Source organism: Orbicella faveolata, unplaced genomic scaffold (genome assembly GCF_042242905.1).
Source record: "Orbicella faveolata isolate gen_17 unplaced genomic scaffold, um_ofav_v1 contig_35, whole genome shotgun sequence".
Classification (NCBI taxonomy): domain Eukaryota; kingdom Metazoa; phylum Cnidaria; class Anthozoa; order Scleractinia; family Merulinidae; genus Orbicella; species Orbicella faveolata.
In genome coordinates, this window is record NW_028301564.1 from 5,236,192 (window position 1) to 5,256,509 (window position 20,318).

The 20,318-nt window shown below is 38.9% G+C and overlaps 3 long non-coding RNA genes across 8 annotated transcripts in view; all 3 read left to right on the top strand.

Moving 5' to 3' along the window:
* The window catches only part of LOC149102739 (uncharacterized), a 33,501-nt gene that overhangs the window by 6,144 nt on the left and 7,039 nt on the right, over positions 1 to 20,318 (top strand). The gene's annotated exons all lie outside the window — the stretch shown is intronic.
* On the top strand, positions 5,014 to 9,523 carry LOC149102741 (uncharacterized). Of its 3 annotated transcripts, none has more exons than XR_016201862.1 (3): positions 5,014 to 5,210; positions 6,808 to 8,961; positions 9,288 to 9,523. It is a non-coding gene; the product is annotated as an uncharacterized LOC149102741 (long non-coding RNA). The 3 variants fall into 3 exon arrangements; XR_016201861.1 differs by lacking the exon at positions 5,014 to 5,210 and adding an exon at positions 6,100 to 6,335; XR_016201860.1 differs by lacking the exon at positions 5,014 to 5,210 and having other exon boundaries at positions 8,744 to 8,961.
* Positions 13,587 to 17,890, top strand: LOC110066570 (uncharacterized). 4 transcript variants are annotated; one of them, XR_016201866.1, is made up of 3 exons: positions 13,587 to 13,608; positions 15,207 to 15,370; positions 17,655 to 17,890. It is a non-coding gene; the product is annotated as an uncharacterized LOC110066570 (long non-coding RNA). The 4 variants fall into 4 exon arrangements; XR_016201864.1 differs by lacking the exon at positions 13,587 to 13,608 and adding an exon at positions 14,495 to 14,734; XR_016201865.1 differs by lacking the exon at positions 13,587 to 13,608 and adding an exon at positions 14,496 to 14,734 and having other exon boundaries at positions 15,207 to 15,306.

Consider the following 20,318-nt stretch of genomic DNA (forward strand, 5'->3'; position numbering starts at 1 on the left):
ATCCGTACCATTCATGCCTGTTTCGAAAATTTCAGAACTTTTGGTCGAATGGAAAGCGACCATATTATAGTTTATATAGTTTAGCAGAAAGCAACAGGCGTGAATATGTATGTAAACGCACACCGCGTAACTAAAATCCGATGCCCTCTAGGCTTCTTTTGCTCTTTTTATATCCCAGCACTATCAACGGTGCGTTTCTATTCAAAAAGCACAAACGACAAACATGTATTTTAAAGGTAAAGAGGAAAGGTGTGTTGTACAACTTTTGTGAACGCGGTAATATTTGCAGTTAATCTACGTAGACATGCCGTGATAGCTGGACCCGCGGCTTTGTGATTCGTCGAGTTCTGTCCTTTTACAGAATTAAACAACACCCCCTTCCTCCCTACATCTTCCAATTTCGTCCAAAAATGTTTAGTTAGGCTGACAATGCGAACTACCTTACTTGCACGAGCAAACAGTTTGGATTTACTCGCCGTCGTCTTCACCGATTTCGCAAGTGGCTGTTTGTCACGTGTTTGTCACGCAATCCACATTTGCCGATTTGTCTGAACATGAACCACCAAACAAAAGTCAAGTACTCACTCAACTAACACCATGACAGTTATTCGGACTGGCTAACAGAACGGCGAAGTCGTGGAATTTTCAAAGGGAGCGAAGTCTGGAAACTTTGTAAGGAAGAAATCTGGACAGCGTAGTGCGATTGACTAAGAAACATTTGTGGTTGTCTGTCTTGCTGCTTTATATGTTTTATATGGTTGGCCATTCGTTTCAAAATTACGACAGGCTATACGCGGGTTTTTCTGCCGCGTATACTTGTTTACATACGTTACGTATGGGCTTTAAGCTCATACATACGACCATTTAGATCGCCTATATACGCATTTTTAAAGGGCCACATATTTGCGTAAATTCAAGCGCGAGGATATGCGAAATAAATGCCCAAATATGCGCGTCCTACAAGGACCCATATATACGCGTGCTAAAATGCGCGTATATGCGGGTCTCGTAAATTACGTTGTATATGCTAGCACGAAATGTGCCTTGTTAAGAGAACGGATGTTCGTGTATGATAGCAATGAAAATTACTTTAACTAAAACTCGGCAATATGGCGGCAGTGATGAAAGGCCTTGTCATAGTATATCTGCTATTAAATGTTTGTTACTTCAGCTCCCCCAGTGACTGAACTTCTAGAAACAGTTATGCGTCTTTTGAATGACTTTTCAAGATTTTATCCTCACGCTAATCGTAACATGGCAGAGAACTTGATCGTTCGTCGTGAAGTTACTGTGGATTCTGTTCACCGTTTAGGACAGAGGTGTCCAAGCGAATGCTGAGAGAATTCTACCTCTTGAATTGCTGGTGAGACAAATTCAATACTTACTACATAGATGGGAAATGTTTGCAGTTCAGTTTTGAACTTGAATAATCGCAAACTACATAAAGCATAAGCAGTGGAAGACATTTTTATAGAGAAAATTATATATTTGGGTTATAAACTTTTAATCCTGGGTTAGCGTTAACCGGCTTTCGAACAACCCGGCCCTGATGATTCGAGAAATAAGACTGACGTGGGTTTTCCAATTCTGGTATCAGTATCATGCTGGGTCATTTGTGAAGTAGAAATATCTATGTTCAGCGTCAGCGTGTAAGGGAAAGTTTTTTTCGAACTGACCCAGCAGGGTCTGATTTGAGGTGGTTCAATACCATCACAAGGCGTGTTGACAGCGTCAGGGGACCTGATGCTCTCTGGCACATTGATGGACAACACTGCCTTATCAGTTGGAGGTTTGTAATACATGGTAATTTTGACAGGGCTTTAGACTTACAGTTGTGCAACAAACAATTCTGCTGCGACTGGGCTCGCTCTCTTCTTAGCTGCTGTGTAAAGTTATGGGTTGCCCTCTAGAGTGTATTCAGACGAAGGGGATGACGATTTAGAGGTAGGAAGAGCTATGCTATGGCACAGGGGATTTAATAGGGGAAGCAAAATTGCTGGGTTGTCTGTACACAACCAGTGAATTGAGCGTCTCTGGAGAGAAGTCTTTATTGAAGTCGGTCAGTTCTACTACACTCTGTTCTACCAGATGGAAGAAAATGGCATCCTGGAGTCGACCAGCATAATCGATCTGTTCTGTTTGCATTACATATTTCTTTCCAGAATTAACAACCAGTTAAACCTCCTAGTTGAGGCATGGAATAACCATGCTGTACGCACAACCAATGTGGGTGAACGCAGTGATTTTACAAGATGTACGTAATACTGGAAATACTAGCTGTCAGGGACACATTTGATGATAACAACCAACCAGACGAATTATCTGGTGAAGACCCAATAGGACTTACACTAAATTCACATTCTGTTCCCTAAAACTCCCCTTGAGGTATTGATATATCATAGGCTGGACGACCCACTCTTCCATTAGAAGCTGATACAGTTGGCAAAGCCCTAATGGGAGTACACTGCGGTGCATGAAACTGCTCTTAATGCAAACATTTCCCATCTAAGTAGTAAATATTGCATTTGTCTCACCAGCGATTCTAGAGGCCGTATCCTCTCAGCATTCGCCTGGGTACCTCTGTCCAATGAGTCAACTAAAGGATTAGCCTGCGTAGCTTGGCGGTTTAGCTATTTTTTAAGCAATTTGAGCGCGAGCGCACAAAGCGACAAAGCCGCGAAAACGAGCAGGAACCCTCCAGGCTCCTCGTGGCTACCCCGCATTTGGCGCTCGTTATCGCGTTCTTAGCGCGTTCAAAAAAAAAAACCGCCTAAAAACCGCGAAGCTAGGCAGGCCACTAAACGATGTACAGAGTAATCCACAGCAACTTCACGACGATTAGCGTTAGGATAAAATCTTGAACAGTCATTCAAAACACGCATAACTGTTTCTAGAAGTTCATTCACTGGAGAGCTGCAGTAACAAACATTTAATAGCAGATAGACCAAGAAAAGGCATTTCACCACTGCCGCCATATTGACGATTCCTAGTTAAAGTAATTTTCATTGCTATCATACACGAACAGCCATTCTCTTAAAAGGCACATTTCGTGCTGGCATATAAAACGTAATTTACGAGACCCGCATATACGCGCATTTTAGCACGCGTATATATGGGTCCTTGTAGGACGCGTATATTTGGGCATTGATTTCGCCTATCCCCGCGCTTGAATTTACGCAAATATGTGGCCCTTTAAAAATGCGTATATAGGCGATCTAAATGGTCGTATATATGAGCTTAAAGCCCATACGTAACGCACGTAAACAAGTATACGTGGCAGAAAAACCCGCGTATACTCGGTCGTAATTTTGAAGCGAATGGCCAACCATAGTTTTGCAAGTGGCGGACGACTGTTGGAACATTCGCAGCAAAATGATGTCACAGTATGTGTTTTATTCGGAGGTATGGGCCATATTAGGTGATAGGAAACGAACGATTCATCTATAAATCTGGTGGTAAAAAACAGGGGCAATTGTACCCATTAGAATTGCAAGCACACGGGTAAGAAATACAACGGTCGAATTATCTTGCCATATTATGCCACAACTTTGCGACTGCTGATCATGAGGTTTCGCCATCTGCTCGCGCTTTGTCATCATTACCTGGTCTCAGACCAGGATTTCAAGAAATGCTGCAATGAGACGGTTATTTTTAAAGTAGAGTGTGCCTATTTACATGAAATGGTTGTGCTCGAATATTTACGCCAAACATGATGGTGCAACTGTAATCGATTGATTGATTACTCAAGTTTCACGTTTCAAAATGTCTTTTTTTCTTTTGAAGTCAGGTTCGGCTGTGGGTCTTCCACAAAAATTACAACTGCCGATATTGAACGAATAATGTGTGCTACAGTTGTAACCTTCAAAAAGACAAATACAGTAGGCGGAAGTCAAATCAGTTTCGGGCGATGTATGCACGTGCCGGTGATCGAAATAAATTTGCATAACATTACAAAGTACCAAAAGCAGCGTCTATATTTATTTAATTCCAAATGTTTGCCAAAGTTAATCATGTGGTCAATCTAAAAGGAAAAAAACCGGATTACGAGCATCTTTATTGACGAATAAGGCTTCCATTCACTTATTTTTGTTCTTGATGAAGGTAACTTTCCAAGTTCCATGTTGGTTTCACGAATGACGAATTTCTCAAAATGTACCACACGTTTATTGCTCTCGACAGGGTACTTTTTTCGGGCCGCGGAAGAGACTTTCACACAACATAATATGAAGTATGGGCTTTTAGAAAATTTAGGTTCGATTTCAAATTCAATGTACCAGTGGGCTTTTGATTGTATTGAAATTAGCTAAAATTAGCCCTTTCGCTCACGAGCTTCGATGAAGGTACTTGTATCGCCCTAAAATATTATAACACTTGGAGTTTTTGCTAATCAAATTAATACTTTAGAAACAGCAAGACATGCACTATGAGCTACCCAAAGTATATTGATAGATATCATCGCGTTGACCTGTACGAGCGAAAAGAAAATGCACATTTTTCGGTCATTTTCGGCGGCGGCAGGCAGCTAAAATGGCGATTTTCGGACTTTCCTCGATTTCGAAAAAACTAAAGCGCTTCAGGACCTTTGAATGGTATTTTCGCAAACAACTCACCATAGAGGTTATCTTGGCAAAATATGAAGAAATCCAAAATTTCGCGACTGTCATCTCATTCTCGGTATTTACAGGAATCGGCTCTTAAGTAAAAAGTTTGCAAAATAGATGTTTTCATAAAGTAGTTATTATTATTATAAATATTTCATTTTCATGATCGAGCTATCCACGGGTATGAGATTTCTCTACTGATGATTATAGCGAAGAAGAGATAAGTTCACATTGCTGAAAAATTAGATTCAGTAAAGGACGGTAAAGGTAATTTTACAAAATTAATTAGCACTTTCTATGCCAAAAAGAGTAGCCGGGAAGTCCGCATGTATAAGATTTCCCAATGATAGGCAGACGGCGAGTTGTCCCATGAAAAGAAATTACCGGTAATTGAATTTATATTGTAAAAACACCATAAAGAAAAAGCAAAATTAACAAGCTAAGACACTCAACTGGAGCAAAGTGCTGGCTTGTCCACTGTTGTCGTTTTCAAGTTGTTTCAAGATGAAGATCCAGGCTGTTGTAGCTCTTACTACTGTCGTGATACTCACAACGTTGGTCGCCGAGTGTGAACTCTTTCAGCCAGGAACGAGAGAGTTGCGAGAAAAGGTTTGGACTGAAACCATCGCTTATCAAGCTATACCTTTTGGTCTCCTGAAAAGGCGTATTTTTCAAAAAGTTTATTTCCATGTGAAAAGTCACTGTTAATAAGACAGTAGATGAAATTAGCACTCTGTGGATGGAGAAGACTGAGCTATCGTTTGAAAATTTGGCAACCAGCATCTTATGATCTTGTCTAACTTGTCTAGCTGCTTTTCGGAGTTACAGCTTGTACAAAATGTACCTTTAAATAAGTGTTTTACTCCACTTTCAAATGTTGTCTGCAACTAAGAAATCGTTGTTCACTCTTAAAGCATTAAAAAACTCAACCATGTAAAAATCAAGTCAGTTCAGCTTTCACTTTATTTTTCTTTTGGCGTAATTTGGCGTAATTTAACACAATAAAGATGACGAATTTCGGTTGAAATTTTAGCCAGAAAGCAAGTTGTCGAAAATACTCAAGTTAAAGTCGGTTTCTTTGACAAGGCCGCCAAAGTATTCTACAAGATTATATTTATATTAAATAAAAAAATGTCATTAAACGAAACAAATTAATTACAAGGACGAAACCAGTTGCCCTACACTGAAATTACCAGTTAGGGGAAAAAAAATTAAAAAATAGATGATTCCATAAGGTAGGTTTTATAGTTGGTATTTCTTTCAATTATCGAGCTTTCCACGGGTATAAGATTTGCAAAAATGATTATGGCGAGGCGGGGACAAGTTGTAAAACAAAAAAGGTAAAAGTTTATAAATTAAATCCGCAGTAAAGGTAATTTTATAAAATTAATTAGCACTTTCTATTTCAAAGAAGAGTAGAGAAGCCGCATGTATAAGATTTCTTAATTAATGAAAGGCCGACGGCGAGTTGTAAAAGAAGTTGTCGGTAATGTAATATTGACTCTTCCGACTTACACATATAATTAATATAAAGAGCTCGAGAAAACAAGCAAGCTAAGGCAGTCAACTGGAGTAACTGCTGAGTTGTCCATACACCAGTCGTTTTCAAGTTGTTTAAAAATGAAGATCCAATCTGTTGTATTTCTTACTGCTGTTCTAATGCTCACAACGTTGGTGGCTGAGAGTGAATGCATTGGTCCAGGAACACCACGAAAACGGGAACACCAAGAAAAGGTTTTGAACTGTTTGGTTATCAAATGAATGCTAGTTTGGTCTCTTAAAAAAGTTATTTAGGATACGAATTTAACCTTGTGAGGCTTTATGCATCTTTGGCCTGTCTGTCCAGCTGGTATAGCTTTCCGCGTAAAAATTATTCTGGTTAAAATAACCTATGGGCATGCATGGGTGATGCATCACTGAATATTAAAACAGAAGTTTTGTTTAACTGAGAAACGTGTGTTTTTGTATTGTGGATGGGATGTGTCTAACAACGCCTCTAACATTCTCTAAAATTGTGTATGTTTGGCTTCTTTAACCAGCTAATTTAGCTTTCATGGCAGACGAAATGAAGCTATAGTACCTATATGCGTGGGGGGAACAAGGGATGTTTGAAAAACTGGACCACTGAGAAACAGTCTTCTTGGGAATTGAATCCTTTTTGAACATTTTGTTTTTCTTCTGTTTGCACTTTTTTTTTTTCTGGCAGGTTGAGAGAGAATTAAAGAACTTCCCGGAAGTGAAAAGAAGCAAAGGAATGGAGAGGAGAGAATTCGACAATTACAACGAAGAAAAGGACAAATAACCATGTAAACTAAAGGGCTGCTTTTAAGATAATCACCACACAGAAAGTGTAACTTAATGGATTATCGTGTGAAAGAAATAAAAATCAAGGAATGTAAAAGTAATTATTTTTGTTTGGTTTTGTGTCAGTTGGACAACATCTATGACGCAGAAACATACATATCTGCAGTTTACCGTTTTGTTTGGTTCGTAGAAATTGAGAATGCAAGGAGAAGGGAGAGAGCGTAAAGGAGAAAAGCAATTCATATGATACGGTGAATGTGAAATTCTGAGAGAGCGGCAAGGTCAGAGTGCACTTCGGATTTTCTCTCATGATCGACAATTATTCTGCAGAGGTTATTTGACCAAAAACAGTTAAATGACTTTCTTCGTTATCTTATCCCCTTGAAAATATCTTCATAAAAATAGAGACAGTTTCCTAGTTGGACAGTACATGAAAAGAGGAAAAGCGTAACAACATAAAAAGCAGTAAATATAAGCCTGTGATAAAGTTTTACTCGAATACCCCATAAATCTACGGAGAAAATTCGAAAACATCGACTGACTTTTTTGCTTTGCTTTGTAGTTCTCCACTTGGATATTAACTGAAAGCAAAAAATTGTTGTCCACCTTTTTTTGGTATAAGGTGGGGCTGTAAAAGGCGCCGGTTTTATCAGTATTGTTTTGGAGTTCCCCTGAAGAATTTTCAAATATCACCTAAATCACTCCCGTATTGAGTCCAGTGTTTGAAATACCTAAATGTCAGGGTATCCGTGAAACAACACCGATAAAACGGTTTTTCAAATCAATTTTTCAATCTTTTTTTTTTTTTACATATATAGAAAACAATGGAATTCATGCAAAAGGGTCAATTTTATTCCTATAGTTATGTGACGAAACTCATCGATGAGAATCATTGTACAGGTACTTAGAACTGAGATCAAGGATGTTTCAATCCTGTATGGATCGAGAACTTTTTTTTTACCGCTGAATTAAATTACATCTCCCCAGGAAATCATCTGTCAAGTTTCCACTTCGATTCTTGCATCGCTCGTAAAAGTAATCAATGAGCGAAAGGAAAAATAAACAAGTTTCTCGGGCGGCCAGATTGTTGCCTTACATTTTGTTAGCTTAGGCAGTGCTAAGGCACTTGTTAAAAATGTTCGATTGTACAAATTCTAACCATCCATTTTATTAGCACGATAATCATGCAATTTGAGTGGATTTGTGATACGAAACTGTATTTTGCACTAGCATTAATTTTGCTGAGTTTAGAACACAAAATTATTCCATATTTAAAGGAAGTTAGATCGGGACATGATATTACTCTTAAGCAAGGACAAGTTTTCCTACAAAACATAATTAAATTAAATTATTGAATTAAATGACCGATGAAGACGTTTCCATGATTTATGATACCTTCGCATGTGCCGATTTTAACAAACTAGACCTTTAATTAAGGAAGCGGCATGTTTCCAAACGGTAATTGATAAGCACTTTCCTTGGAAAAAAAAAAAAGAGCAGATTTTGCATGCACAAGATCACTTTCCTAATGATGAGGCTTCTTTATTTTGAAGCCCTGGCCAAACGAACTCGCAAGTAGTTGCAAGTCGGCGTAAGTTGGACTCGAGTAGAGACTTGTCTCTGTCAGAAGGTTGCACGACGAGTGTGTTTTAGGGCGCATGTCAGAATTTACCCAGTATAGCCTGTCGTTTAAAGAGTGATCATTTGAATTCGAGGTAGAATAATGTTCGTTTTTGATGCCCAAAAATACAATTAAAACCATGTAATCTAGATAGGGCTGATCTTCTTTTGTACCCATATTGTTAATTTAATAGCGGAAGTTTGATGCTTAATTTTCCATGAAAGGAAATAAAAGCGAAATATCTCTACCCATACAAACTTAAGAGAAGTCGATCGAAATACTGATTGTCTACTTTTGCCGTTTTCAAGCATTGAAGGAATGAAGGCCCAAACTGTGTTAGTTCTTGCCGCTCTTTTTCTGCTCGCAAATCTCGTTACTAATAGTCACGCGTTTAGCCCGCCTCTACCAGGAAAGAAAAGAGAGTTGGAAAGAAAGGTTTGTATCGTACTATCGTTTCCCCAAACGTTTAATAAACACAACTGATTTAAATCTGGGTAACATAGCATTGAAAAAAAATAATAAATTTTGAGTGTTCCGAGGGAAAGCAGTGGCTGAAGATAGAGGGATTGTTTTTTTTCTTTAACTATGTTTTAGTTTAATCAATATTCAAAGGGATATTCCAAGCTTAGGCCTGATCTGAAAAAGACCGGAAAGGTAATACCCAAACGTGTTAGCACATATACTGGATCCTTAGGTTAACGAAGTGTCTCTAGTAATACCTCAAACATATTTTCCTAATTCTTTGGTTGTTTTCCTTACAGCTGCAGATTGAGAGAGGCGCAATGAATCTTCGTGATCTTAAAAGAACCGTTGCATGCGGGGGACTGGAGAGGAAAGCATCCGACGATTACAATGAAGAAAAAGGAAAATAAACAAGTATAATTAAAGGACTGATTAAAACAATGTTATATGACGATTATCACCCCGGATGACGAAAATACTGTAACCTAATGGATTATCATAGCAAACAAATAAAATGTAAAGATTAAATTGAAAAGTTTGTGTGGTTTTGTGTGAATTCGATAGCGTTTATGACTTCGAAATAATTATTCCATTAATCTGGTTTCATCTAACTAAATTCAGCCGAAGAAACAGCCTCACAAACTAGCGAAACGAATAAATACTGTTCTTTCAGCTTATACAGAAAAACAGGAGAATCTACATAACTATAAGGATGTAATTCGTTTTTGTTTTTTTTTAAACTAAATAACTCAATACCCGCAACAAGGAAGTGAAAGAAAGGGAAAGCAAAAACATCACACTACATGCTAGTTGAAGATTTCACCAATTTTAGTGCGATTTTATTAATTCGTTCAGTTTAATATTTTTACAGTACGATGTTTTTCAGATTGACCTTGAAATTACTTGGTGATTTAACAGTCTGGCTAAGGCTGATATTTCCGCAAGCTAGTTTGCTGCAGACTCAAAAGGAACAAAACTGGCCAAACATTAACCCCTGAATATACATACTAATCAAAATAAAAGAAAATTGTAAAGAAAGAAAAAGAGTTATGACACAAGTAGGGCCATAACGAACTGACGCCAAGCTTGAAACATAGCTCGTAAGTAGTAGAGACAAGTTGCCCCGCGAAAGACAGCTTAACAAAAAGGTATAAAATTGGTATTTTTACGATTAGTAGGTCCTTTCATTAGAAGAACACGCACGTCAGGTTAGAAACCACAGGGAGGCAGAGACAAGGCGTCACAAAAAAGCAATGAAGTAAAAAGCTGTAACATAAGCGTTTCTAGAACGCCGTCTTTTTAAAATTAAGCAATTTCCATACAGGAAGAGTCTTCAAAACGTTTTAAATGACATCCATTTAATAGGTGGCTCTTTTTTAAGAACATTACTACTTTCCATATAAAAAAAGAGCTAGTGGAAATGCCACATGTACAAGATTTTTGCAAGGGTTTCTATATTCCAAACTTAAGTAACTTCTGGAAGCCTTTCGCCGGACTTACTTTGATTCTTAAAAAATACGACATTTTTTTTCGGAAGTACAAAATGAAGGCCTTAATATAAATGAGACTTAACTTTGCATCTGACAGTTTTAGATTTTTTTTTTTAAAAAAAAGGGTCCAGTGGATATTTTAGTGGCGTCGTGAATCAGGTGCCCCTGCTGCTAGTACGGACTGCATACCGTATAAAGATGGCACTGTTTCAATGTTGTTGTTGTTTCTAGATATTGGATTATCGTGACAAAAAATAATATTTAAAGAGGTTATAACGCCGAAATAGTTCTTGCGTTTATCGTCTTGTTTGGGATCTTCTCGTGAAAATACCAAACAAAATCTCCTTGGAGATTTCATTTTTAGGTTTCATCGAACTAAATAGCCCTTTTCAAGGTTAAGGTTTCTAATTTGTATAGCAATGTAATCCAAAGGTAAAAACCCGAAATTGGCTCACATACATGTTACAGTATACTACCAGTGATGCCCGGGGGTACACCCAGAAAAATTGGGTGGGGGTGTGCGGCGCGCTTTCCAAACCTTTGACCCTACTTATGACCAAAATTTGCGAGCAGTGATGCAAATGAGAGGCATTTATATGATCTTTCCACATGACTTGTGCGGAAGTCAAAATGCCCTGTAGCTGTTACCCCAAAGCCAAGGCGATTCAAAGTCGTGTTCGAAAACAACTTTTGGTGATAAAAGCACGTCGCCTCACATACCGACGGAACAAGCATCGTTTGTGTCGATTTACACGGTCAGTATAAAACATGGACTGCGGACTGCGGACTGCGGACTGTGGACTGCGGACTGCGGACTGCGGACTGCGGACTGCGGACTGCGGACTGCGGACTGCGGACTGCGGACTGCGGACTGCGGACTGCGGACTGCGGACTGCGGACTGCGGACTGCGGACTGCGGACTGCGGACTGCGGACTGCGGACTGCGGACTGCGGACTGCGGACTGCGGACTGCGGACTGCGGACTGCGGACTGCGGACTGCGGACTGCGGACTGCGGACTGCGGACTGCCGACTGCCGACTGCCGACTGCCGACTGCCGACTGCCGACTGCGGGCTGTGGACTGCGAACTGCGGACTGCGGACTACGGACTGGGTGTAAGACACGGACGCGGACTAAGCATTACGGACTGGATATAAGACATGGACTCGTGTATATAAGACACCGATTGCGGAATAAATGCGGCCCGCCGACTACAGTCTGTGTTTTTACAGCTCGTAACTAATATTACGTAATACATGTACAAATGAGAACAAATTAACAAATAAAGGAGCCTCGACTGTGCTCTGTTCTGTTGTAAAGCACGCGGGATGTAGTAGAGCACTCAAGAAGTGTAGGGGAAAACACGAGACGTAGTCGAGTGTTTTTCCCTACTTCTTGAGTGCTCTACTGCTTCCTAAGTGCTTTACAACAGAACAGAACACAGTCGAGGCTTCTTTATTTTTTTTATGATAAAGAATCCGATAACTTCCCCAAGCATTTGGCTGAATTTTCAAACCAAACTTTAGTTTTTAAACGAGCAAAAGTAGCGTCAGCCGCGCACTGTTCTCTGATAAAGCACGCTAAAATAAGCCAATCACAATCCTTGTTAGAATTGTTCAAATAATTTGATTGGCTAACGAAGCGACAGCTGTCCATCACAAACTGGACTTCAGCTAAGCTTTCAGTTTCGAGTAGTTCTGAGCGGCTTTCGAGAGAAGAACGATGCCTTCAAAGTTCGCTTTTAAGTTAATTTTTAAATGCGGATCTAAAGGCAGGTGAAGGTTTATAGTCCAGAGGAATCCGGCCGTATTGTGGCCTATGAAAACGTGCACTTTCCCAGTGGAAATTATGAAACGCTGAGCTCAAAGCTTGCGGATGAATATGCGAAATGCCGTGTTGAATTTGAAAGGAGCTACAGTTATTTACGGCTTGTAGCCGCATGCAGCAAGATTGCCCGAACTAACGTAAAAGTTAGAAAGATTAAACGACTCCCACTGGTTCTGCTCTGAGCACAGAAGAGAATATCAGAGCAAGCTTTGCACTGAGCACTCGTCGGTTCACTTCGCTGAGATGACCGGAGAACGAGCGTTACTACACTGCATGTAAGTGTTGTTTGAGCAATTGAGCATTTTTACAAAAATAAAGTTTCTCATCATAAACAGAGACAGTTCAATTGTTGTTTCTGTCGTTGTTTTACTTCTTAAGTATAATTTCTGCCTTCGTAACAAATATAATGTCTTTTATCGAAGCACTGTTTAGGTTGAAAATTTGTTTATTCCGCTACGTGTTTTGTCGGCGGGAATCTAGCAAAACTTGTTATTTTAGTACAGTTTTAACACTACTGTTGCTAACAATGGTCTCTGTGAGCCCTATTTACTACAGACAAATAGCTCGTTTCCATTGCGTTTTTCTGAATCACAGGGGATGTTTAATTTGGGGCAAATTTGTCAAAATTCCGAAGCAAAAATTTGAAAGCCAACTTACTGTCATCAACCCGTGCTCTGTTCTCTGATAAAGCACGCTCTTTCAGCCAATTAGAGCGCGCGTTATATGGAAACATGTATTAAGGCTTTATTTTTCATTATTTTTTTAATTAACTTTATTTCTTTATTGGGTTTCAACTATCTTATATATAATTACGTAAAAAACAAACTACCCTAAGGGAAAAAAAAGAATAATAAAGGAAAGAAAAGGGATAATACCCAAAGGGGCAAGTACGAACGAGACCAAAGGACCCATGCAAGGTGCCACCCAAGGAGAAAATTTGGTTAGGCCTGGGACAAACGTCGAATCTTAGTCCAACATAATTCGTCGAACCTATTAATTTTCGGAAATAGGCGCATGAATGGTGCGACGTTTGCCGCAATTAAGTTCGATTCAAATTAATTGGTTCGACTCTAGCATACGTTCGACTTGCTAAGTCGGACAATGCGACACAGGTTCGCCGTTTCAGCAAACGCCGCTCTAAACGCGAGCTCAACTCAATATATTTATCATGCAAATTACAAAATAATTGATCCAAATGTGATGGACTGGGTAAACGTCACAAAAATTCATACTCCCCCATCTGCCAAACGCTCCCCCCCCCCCCCCCCCGATGAACATGCGCTGTAGAGAGTTGCGAGAAAAGGTTTGGACTGAAACCATCGCTTATCAAGCTATACCTTTTGGTCTCCTGAAAAGGCGTATTTTTCAAAAAGTTTATTTCCATGTGAAAAGTCACTGTTAATAAGACAGTAGATGAAATTAGCACTCTGTGGATGGAGAAGACTGAGCTATCGTTTGAAAATTTGGCAACCAGCATCTTATGATCTTGTCTAACTTGTCTAGCTGCTTTTCGGAGTTACAGCTTGTACAAAATGTACCTTTAAATAAGTGTTTTACTCCACTTTCAAATGTTGTCTGCAACTAAGAAATCGTTGTTCACTCTTAAAGCATTAAAAAACTCAACCATGTAAAAATCAAGTCAGTTCAGCTTTCACTTTATTTTTCTTTTGGCGTAATTTGGCGTAATTTAACACAATAAAGATGACGAATTTCGGTTGAAATTTTAGCCAGAAAGCAAGTTGTCGAAAATACTCAAGTTAAAGTCGGTTTCTTTGACGAGGCCGCCAAAGTATTCTACAAGATTATATTTATATTAAATAAAAAAATGTCATTAAACGAAACAAATTAATTACAAGGACGAAACCAGTTGCCCTACACTGAAATTACCAGTTAGGGGAAAAAAAAATTAAAAAATAGATGATTCCATAAGGTAGGTTTTATAGTTGGTATTTCTTTCAATTATCGAGCTTTCCACGGGTATAAGATTTGCAAAAATGATTATGGCGAGGCGGGGACAAGTTGTAAAACAAAAAAGGTAAAAGTTTATAAATTAAATCCGCAGTAAAGGTAATTTTATAAAATTAATTAGCACTTTCTATGTCAAAGAAGAGTAGAGAAGCCGCATGTATAAGATTTCTTAATTAATGAAAGGCCGACGGCGAGTTGTAAAAGAAGTTGTCGGTAATGTAATATTGACTCTTCCGACTCACACATATAATTAATATAAAGAGCTCGAGAAAACAAGCAAGCTAAGGCAGTCAACTGGAGTAACTGCTGAGTTGTCCATACACCAGTCGTTTTCAAGTTGTTTAAAAGTGAAGATCCAATCTGTTGTATTTCTTACTGCTGTTCTAATGCTCACAACGTTGGTGGCTGAGAGTGAATGCATTAGTCCAGGAACACCACGAAAACGGGAACACCAAGAAAAGGTTTTGAACTGTTTGGTTATCAAATGAATGCTAGTTTGGTCTCTTAAAAAAGTTATTTAGGATACGAATTTAACCTTGTGAGGCTTTATGCATCTTTGGCCTGTCTGTCCAGCTGGTATAGCTTTCCGCGTAAAAATTATTCTGGTTAAAATAACCTATGGGCATGCATGGGTGATGCATCACTGAATATTAAAACAGAAGTTTTGTTTAACTGAGAAACGTGTGTTTTTGTATTGTTGATGGGATGTGTCTAACAACGCCTCTAACATTCTCTAAAATTGTGTATGTTTGGCTTCTTTAACCAGCTAATTTAGCTTTCATGGCAGACGAAATGAAGCTATAGTACCTATATGCGTGGGGGGAACAAGGGATGTTTGAAAAACTGGACCACTGAGAAACAGTCTTCTTGGGAATTGAATCCTTTTTTGAACATTTTGTTTTTCTTCTGTTTGCACTTTTTTTTTTCTGGCAGGTTGAGAGAGAATTAAAGAACTTCCCGGAAGTGAAAAGAAGCAAAGGAATGGAGAGGAGAGAATTCGACAATTACAACGAAGAAAAGGACAAATAACCATGTAAACTGAAGGGCTGCTTTTAAGATAATCACCACACAGAAAGTGTAACTTAAGGAATGTAAAAGTAATTATTTTTGTTTGGTTTTGTGTCAGTTGGACAACATCTATGACGCAGAAACAGACATATCTGCAGTTTACCGTTTTGTTTGGTTCGTAGAAATTGGGAATGCAAGAAGAAGGGAGAGAGCGTAAAGGAGAAAAGCAATTCATATGATACGGTGAATGTGAAATTCTGAGAGAGCGGCAAGGTCAGAGTGCACTTCGGATTTTCTCTCATGATCGACAATTATTCTGCAGAGGTTATTTGACCAAAAACAGTTAAATGACTTTCTTCGTTATCTTATCCCCTTGAAAATATCTTCATAAAAATAGAGACAGTTTCCTAGTTGGACAGTACATGAAAAGAGGAAAAGCGTAACAACATAAAAAGCAGTAAATATAAGCCTGTGATAAAGTTTTACTCGAATACCCCATAAATCTACGGAGAAAATTCGAAAACATCGACTGACTTTTTTGCTTTGCTTTATAGTTCTCCACTTGGATATTAACTGAAAGCAAAAAATTGTTGTCCACCTTTTTTTGGTATAAGGTGGGGCTGTAAAAGGCGCCGGTTTTATCAGTATTGTTTTGGAGTTCCCCTGAAGAATTTTCAAATATCACCTAAATCACTCCCGTATTGAGTCCAGTGTTTGAAATACCTAAATGTCAGGGTATCCGTGAAACAACACCAATAAGACGGTTTTTCAAATCAATTTTTCAATCTTTTTTTTTTTTACATATATAGAAAACAATGGAATTCATGCAAAAGGGTCAATTTTATTCCTATAGTTATGTGACGAAACTCATCGATGAGAATCATTGTACAGGTACTTAGAACTGAGATCAAGGATGTTTCAATCCTGTATGGATCGAGAACTTTTTTTTTACCGCTGAATTAAATTACATCTCCCCAGGAAATCATCTGTCAAGTTTCCACTTCGATTCTTGCATCGCTCGTAAAAGTAATCAATGAGCGAAAGGAAAAATAAACAAGTTTCTCGGGCGGCCAGATTGTTGCCTTACATTTTGTTAGCTTAGGCAGTGCTAAGGCACTTGTTAAAAATGTTCGATTGTACAAATTCTAACCATCCATTTTATTAGCACGATAATCATGCAATTTGAGTGGATTTGTGATACGAAACTGTATTTTGCACTAGCATTAATTTTGCTGAGTTTAGAACACAAAATTATTCCATATTTAAAGGAAGTTAGATCGGGACATGATATTACTCTTAAGCAAGGACAAGTTTTCCTACAAAACATAATTAAATTAAATTATTGAATTAAATGACCGATGAAGACGTTTCCATGATTTATGATACCTTCGCATGTACCGATTTTAACAAACTAGACCTTTAATTAAGGAAGCGGCATGTTTCCAAACGGTAATTGATAAGCACTTTCCTTGGGAAAAAAAAAAAGAGCAGATTTTGCATGCACAAGATCACTTTCCTAATGATGAGGCTTCTTTATTTTGAAGCCCTGGCCAAACGAACTCGCAAGTAGTTGCAAGTCGTCGTAAGTTGGACTCGAGTATAGACTTGTCTCTGTCAGAAGGTTGCACGACGAGTGTGTTTTAGGGCGCATGTCAGAATTTACCCAGTATAGCCTGTCGTTTAAAGAGTGATCATTTGAATTCGAGGTAGAATAATGTTCGTTTTTGATGCCCAAAAATACAATTAAAACCATGTAATCTAGATAGGGCTGATCTTCTTTTGTACCCATATTGGTAATTTCATAGCGGAAGTTTGATGCTTAATTTTCCATGAAAAGAAAATAAAGCGAAATATCTCTACCCATACAAACTTAAGAGAAGTCGATCGAAATACTGATTGTCTACTTTTGCCGTTTTCAAGCATTGAAGGAATGAAGGCCCAAACTGTGTTAGTTCTTGCCGCTCTTTTTCTGCTCGCAAATCTCGTTACTAATAGTCACGCGTTTAGCCCGCCTCTACCAGGAAAGAAAAGAGAGTTGGAAAGAAAGGTTTGTATCGTACTATCGTTTCCCCAAACGTTTAATAAACACAACTGATTTAAATCTGGGTAACATAGCATTGAAAAAAAATAATAAATTTTGAGTGTTCCGAGGGAAAGCAGTGGCTGAAGATAGAGGGATTGTTTTTTTTCTTTAACTATGTTTTAGTTTAGTCAATATTCAAAGGGATATTCCAAGCTTAGGCCTGATCTGAAAAAGACCGGAAAGGTAATACCCAAACGTGTTAGCACATATACTGGATCCTTAGGTTAACGAAGTGTCTCTGGTAATACCTCAAACATATTTTCCTAATTCTTTGGTTGTTTTCCTTTCAGCTGCAGGTTGAGAGAGGCGCAATGAATCTTCGTGATCTTAAAAGAACCGTTGCATGCGGGGGACTGGAGAGGAAAGCATCCGACGATTACAATGAAGAAAAAGGAAAATAAACAAGTATAATTAAAGGACTGATTAAAACAATGTTATATGACGATTATCACCCCGGATGACGAAAATACTGTAACCTAATGGATTATCATAGCAAACAAATAAAATGTAAAGATTAAATTGAAAAGTTTGTGTGGTTTTGTGTGAATTCGATAGCGTTTATGACTTCGAAATAATTATTCCATTAATCTGGTTTCATCTAACTAAATTCAGCCGAAGAAACAGCCTCATAAACTAGCGAAACGAATAAATACTGTTCTTTCAGCTTATACAGAAAAACAGGAGAATCTACATAACTATAAGGATGTAATTCGTTTTTTTTTTTTTTTTTAAACTAAATAACTCAATACCCGCAACAAGGAAGTGAAAGAAAGGGAAAGCAAAAACATCACACTACATACTAGTTGAAGATTTCACCAATTTTAGTGCGATTTTATTAATTCGTTCAGTTTAATATTTTTACAGTACGATGTTTTTCAGATTGACCTTGAAATTACTTGGTGATTTAACAGTCTGGCTAAGGCTGATATTTCCGCAAGCTAGTTTGCTGCAGACTCAAAAGGAACAAAACTGGCCAAACATTAACCCCTGAATATACATACTAATCAAAATAAAAGAAAATTGTAAAGAAAGAAAAAGAGTTATGACACAAGTAGAGCCATAACGAACTGACGCCAAGCTTGAAACATAGCTCGTAAGTAGTAGAGACAAGTTGCCCCGCGAAAGACAGCTTAACAAAAAGGTATAAAATTGGTATTTTTACGATTAGTAGGTCCTTTCATTAGAAGAACACGCACGTCAGGTTAGAAACCACAGGGAGGCAGAGACAAGGCGTCACAAAAAAGCAATGAAGTAAAAAGCTGTAACATAAGCGTTTCTAGAACGCCGTCTTTTTAAAATTAAGCAATTTCCATACAGGAAGAGTCTTCAAAACGTTTTAAATGACATCCATTTAATAGGTGGCTCTTTTTTAAGAACATTACTACTTTCCATATAAAAAAAGAGCTAGTGGAAATGCCACATGTACAAGATTTTTACAAGGGTTTCTATATTCCAAACTTAAGTAACTTCTGGAAGCCTTTCGCCGGACTTACTTTGATTCTTAAAAAATACGACATTTTTTTTCGGAAGTACAAAATGAAGTCCTTAATATAAATGAGACTTAACTTTGCATCTGACAGTTTTAGATTTTTTTTTTAAAAAAAAAAGGGTCCAGTGGATATTTTAGTGGCGTCGTGAATCAGGTGCCCCTGCTGCTAGTACGGACTGCATACGGTATAAAGATGGCACTGTTTCAATGTTGTTGTTGTTTCTAGATATTGGATTATCGTGACAAAAAATAATATTTAAAGAGGTTATGACGCCGAAATAGTTCTTGCGTTTATCGTCTTGTTTGGGATCTTCTCGTGAAAATACCAAACAAAATCTCCTTGGAGATTTCATTTTTAGGTTTCATCGAACTAAATAGCCCTTTTCAAGGTTAAGGTTTCTAATTTGTATAGCAATGTAATCCAAAGGTAAAAACCCGAAATTGGCTCACATACATGTTACAGTATACTACCAGTGATGCCCGGGGGTACACCCAGAAAAATTGGGTGGGGGTGTGCGGCGCGCTTCCTAAACCTCTGACCCTACTTATGACCAAAATTTGCGAGCAGTGATGCAAATGAGAGGCATTTATATGATCTTTCCACATGACTTGTTCGGAAGTCAAAATGCCCTGTAGCTGTTACCCCAAAGCCAAGGCGATTCAAAGTCGTGTTCGAAAACAACTTTTGGTGATAAAAGCACGTCGCCTCACATACCGACGGAACAAGCATCGTTTGTGTCGATTTACACGTTCAGTATAAAACATGGACTGCGGACTACGGACTGCGGACTGCGGACTGCCGACTGCCGACTGCCGACTGCCGACTGCCGACTGCCGACTGCCGACTGCCGACTGCCGACTGCCGACTGCCGACTGCCGACTGCCGACTGCCGACTGCCGACTGCCGACTGCCGACTGCCGACTGCCGACTGCCGACTGCCGACTGCCGACTGCCGACTGCCGACTGCCGACTGCCGACTGCCGACTGCCGACTGCCGACTGCCGACTGCCGACTGCCGACTGCCGACTGCCGACTGCGAACTGCAGACTGCGGACTACGGACTGGGCGTAAAACACGGACGCGGACTAAGCATTACGGACTGGATATAAGACATGGACTCGTGTATATAAAACACCGATTGCGGAATAAATGCGGCCCGCCGACTACAGTCTGTGTTTTTACAGCTCGTAACTAATATTACGTAATACATGTACAAGTGAGAACAAATTAACAAATAAAGGAGCCTCGACTGTGCTCTGTTCTGTTGTAAAGCACGCAGGAAGCAGTAGAGCACTCAAGAAGTGTAGGGGAAAACACGAGACGTAGTCGAGTGTTTTTCCCTACTTCTTGAGTGCTCTACTGCTTCCTAAGTGCTTTACAACAGAACAGAACACAGTCGAGGCTTCTTTATTTTTTTTATGATAAAGAATCCGATAATTTTCCCACGCATTTGGCGGAATTTTC